Consider the following 5,085-nt stretch of genomic DNA (forward strand, 5'->3'; position numbering starts at 1 on the left):
AATTTGTGCCCTGACTGAGAAGAAGGACGGGAGCCGATGCGTAAACTAAATGGAACTCATCGCTGGCAATGATTTTGCTATGAAAATTGTTCACTTCCTCCATACATTTTAAGTTCCGCACACAAAAGCAATATCGCGGGAGATTTCCGGTCGCCCTCGGCGTTCGCTTTCGTCTTCGGAGCTTTTATACATGTAAGTCAGTTCGAGTTTTCTCGCTTAGTCTGCCAGCAAGTAATCGCAGAGATGTTCATATCCGAAGCAGATGCGAAGAATGACGGCAAACTGACAGATTGTCGCCTACACCAACATTCCCCTGCTTAGCGTCAATCCAGCTCACTGACCCATGTGCGTAAGTGACATGTCGAAAGGTTTCTCACAACACGTTCAATCAATTACCGCAAATTTTATAATAATTGCAACGATCGTAAAGTAGCGTTAACACGTCTGCATTTTCTGCTATCGAGTAATAAATTTGATGGAAAAAAAGAATTCGTTTGCATTGCATTTGATGACACAATCGCGAACCCGAAAACAACCAGTGAGAGGACTTCACGTTAACCTATTCGTTCTCATTTCAATAAGTTTTTCGACAATATTTACTTAATTTTTTTATTTTCCACTGTTTTTTCCATTTCCATTTATTGTTGTTGTTGTTGTTGTAATGCAATAAACACACGCTTTTTAATATTGATTTTGTTTACGTTGATTAAATTTACTTTTGTTTGTTTACTGACTGACATCCGATTCCGGTTCGAATTGTGTTCGTTTAATTGTTTGGCAATTTCGAAATTTTAATGCGTTTTTTCTTATTAAATAAAATTTATTTTAAACGCAACAAAAGAATAAATTATATAATAAAAATAAAATCAAAAAACGCTTAAAGGCATTATCGAGGGGCGAGACATTTACCAATAGATTGGTCTACTATTCGCGATGCTTATGCATCTATGGTGTTGCGTTTGCTTTAGAGAATTTCTGTCAATTTTATGGTTTCTCACGTCAGGGTTACGTTAGAAGGCAATGAGGCACGATTTACTGCTCGCACTTGTAGAGGACAGTTCTCCCGATACAATTGAAACATACACCAACACAGGTTTCACTTCTGGAAACTATTTTCTAATTCAAGGTCTACTTGCTAGCCATTATTCGTTAGCGTAGTACTTGTAAACTAACATACACTTCCACTTTAAGTTCCCACATCCAGGGGATGTCTTCTCTATGCCGGGGTACGGTGTCAGTTATAGAGCATTATAAATTTATAGCTGGAGAGAACAAGCTGCTTACTTAAGTTAGATTAGAATGGTAACCTGACCCATAGCCGATTTAAATTGCAACAGACTGCTGTGGAATCAGATTACTTGCGAGAAGATTATTAAAAAATTCGCTAACGATCTCCGTCTTATCTCAAAGGCAGAACAGGAGATGAGTATTCCCTTAATGGATTCAATGTACCCCGTGATGTCAGCAACTACCGCGAAGATCTCTGTGCATAAGATCTGACAATGCGACGCGTTGACCCAAACAAGCTATGGTCGCTTTCAGATTTGATCTAGGTAGAGATATCAGGGTCTTTCCTTACGCTTTGTGGAGTAGTTTCGTGCAGTACATGAGATCAGTTTTTTTGGTGATTGTAAACAAAATTACTCCCACAGCTAGTTAGTATTAGGTTCTGGGACATCAAAAATCTTTCTTCCGCACGAAGAGTTTATTAGTTTATTTACTTCACATCGTCAGGGCAGTCAAATCAAGAGCAATTAAGTCGCCAGTTGATTTTCAGTTATACGGCATTCGAGAACAAGTCTCTTTAATTAAGACTAGGCTTTTACAGTGACTCGTCTGCTGATTAAAGCACTGTGAAGTGGTAGGTTTGCCAAGCAGGTGATCGCTACCTCTGCTGGCAGTTGTTAGCTTTAGATCAATTTGAAATGCGAGAGACAAGAACTTCTTTTATTCCCGCGAAGGTTAAAAAGCTGATGAGTCGTGATATCTCATTCAATCAGTTTCTTTCCCAGCTTTCTAAACCTATCAAGTACTCGACACATCTCGGAAAGAACAAAAGAGTTTTGTTCGGCCTTCACGTGTTTTGCAGCGTTAGAAGATAAAGTATTTTGACGCAAGGTATTGTTCAACTTTCTAAAGAACATTTTGGTTATTTTCCTGAGATTAGAGACTATGTCTGATGCAAATAAATCATATCTAAACACCTATATATACATATATATATATTAGTCTATCCTATAAATCATATCCACAATCTCTAACGTAAATGCAATAAGAAGAAGATACAAATATTCACCAGCACACACGTGCGTAATATTGTTCTGGTATTGTTAAAACAACTGGAAGCACATTTGCACTCAACAACACGGGTATGGTTTAATGAAAGAAGAGAAAAAAACACAAAGTGGTTTACACTATGTGTGAAGTTCTCAGTATGTGAAAGAGTGGTTAAAAGGAGAGGAGAGCGGTTAAGAAGAGGAGCGTTAAAGAGTAAACAAATGACGGAATAGAATTCAGTGTAATTTAGATGCACTGGACAACGAGGGAGCAGAGGTAGTGGTGTGCCCTATAAGAAATCTTTCGTTCGCATCATACGCATGTTTAGATGCATCTAACGTTCTCTGACGATTGAATTATTACCCACAAGCGCATGTTGTTACCCGTCTGCAGTTGAGAATCATATATCGTCGCAATAGGAACCAGATAATGGCCAAAAGTTTCTAGTGGTTTTCGCATCTTATTATTTAACGCCACTCCCGCAATCACTTATTAATTTAATTTCTACAGAACGAGATTCTTATATCTATAATGATAGTAAAGCAAATATCAAATTGATGTTACAGCTAAGAAAATGGCCACGGGCTTAGCTACTAAGTATTGAGCACTTAGACCATTTGTACCATTTGGGACATCACCCTAAGTATGATTGACATTTAAAACTAATCGTTAAGCGAGCTTTATACCTACCAATGCACTACTGGACCTCTAGATAGATCCAGCCACTGCAGTTTATATCAGTGGTTCGGCATTGGGAGGATAATTTAGCTTTTGTAATATTTGAGGAAAGTGTGTGTGTGTCGATTTACAATTTTTTATTATACCTTTTGAAGCTTAAAGAAAACCAAAATGAGATATCTGGACAGACAAAGGTGATGTAATGCCCTCGGAATCTTATTCCTAAGCCGAATCGTATCAGATGATTTTATAACGAACCACTTATGGTAGTTATGCGAATAATTATAATGCTATTGCTTTTCTTAATAGATTGAATTCATTCATCCAAACAAGAGAGGGCCGTATATAAATATAAAATACACACAAGCCCTATGTATGTTTGAAAGCGTGATATCAAATAATCAAAAATGGTGGCCCAAAAACCCATCGTGGCCCGATTAGTATTAATCTAAAGGCAGTTCATCTTATACAAACGATCACAAGTGACTAAAAGTTACCAGTCGAGAGACAAACGTAGTATGCCGATCACCTGCATTGATAGGCATAAAAAAAATAATTTTAGGAACAAAACACAATAAGAGCGAGAGCGAGAGGGAGAATGAGTATAAATCATTAAAGAATTTACTTAATCGCATTTTAAGTATTTATTGAACACTGAATGGTAAATAGTACGGAATCTCTTTTTAATAATAAATTTCATCGAAACAAAATGTTTTTGTTATGAAACACAAAAAAAAAAGTTGTAATGAAAATGAATAAACTGAGACAAATATTTTGTGACCATTGTGTGCAAATATTTGGGTAAACTTCGTGTCTTCCTTTACCAACACCATCTCATGTTACTCATTATTTACTCTGCATAGATACCAGGAGCAATATATTTCCGGGGCTTAGCATATTTTTATGAATAAAAAGAAAATCGAGAATGATTTTCCATTTTTTTTTTCCCCGTTTTAACAACAAAAGTTTTATATAGTGGTGATCGGAGTTGACATGAGAATCATTTTCACATGTTTCGTTGCATTTTCTTATGACTTTCATTGGTAAACAATAATTTCAATAAAGTGAAAACTTGTTTTTTTCTTCTTACATAAAATTAAGAAAATTGTTGTTTGTGTTCGACGAGAGTAATATTCAGTTTTCTGACTACGAACACCGAAAACACTGTGGCCGGGGAATGAAGACAGACTTCGAAACTTATGTTTGCATATATATCTGTCTACGCTGACATGTTTTATATTGTCATGTGTGCACACGTCTCCACACCATTACGGTTTTCTTAAAAGAAATAAAGGAAGGGATAAAAGACATTGACATGAGTCTCTGCATAGGTTTTGGCGAAAGTGGTGTAACTCTTGAAAGTAAACTACTTCACAATAAAAAGGACACTTTCTGATGAATTCTGTACTAATGATGTCTGCCTTCTGCGTAAGATGTTCACCGAGCAATTTTCGCATGCGTTTGGAGGTCGCAAGGTTAGTTTAGTTCAGCATAGGAGCTGCTGTAGAGGTCGAGCGTATACCGTGGATACGCCAATAGATTTTCCCGACGACAGGAACGTTTGCTGGGCTTTCAAGTCAATAGGTAGTCCGCCATTGCTTATTCGTGGGTTCTCTTGTTGGATGGCAACAGCTCATAATAGTACCTGGACTGGACTATAGTTTATGTTAGATTTAATTCAGTTCGTGCGACCATTCGACCCGTCCTTCGCCTACCTCGATCATAATCTTTTTCCACTGACTTGATGGTTAGAAGAGCACTTCCCATCGCTAACAGCCTTTCGCTACTCTAATGAATCCTTCTCTTCGGTGGCTTTTGAGCAGCAAATCACAATTAAATGGTTAGCGCTTATTAGGGTCGTCGTTCAGTACAACGTTTTGACTGATATTTGACGATCACAGTGTTTGGGCACAAACTTCAGATTAGTGCAGAGAATCGTTTATATAAATGTAAGGCTGTACGGGTTATGACAAACTAAGGAAATTTCGCTGCATTTTAATTTTTTTTTTTTTTTTTTTTTTTTTGAACATTCTGCACAACATACTTCACAAAAAAGTAGAACCAGATATTTAGAGAGACGGGTCGTTTAAATTATCATTCTTTATTTATTTTCGTTTCTTTTTAGATTCG

This window comes from Glossina fuscipes, unplaced genomic scaffold (genome assembly GCF_014805625.2).
Source record: "Glossina fuscipes isolate IAEA_lab_2018 unplaced genomic scaffold, Yale_Gfus_2 117783, whole genome shotgun sequence".
NCBI lineage: Eukaryota > Metazoa > Arthropoda > Insecta > Diptera > Glossinidae > Glossina > Glossina fuscipes.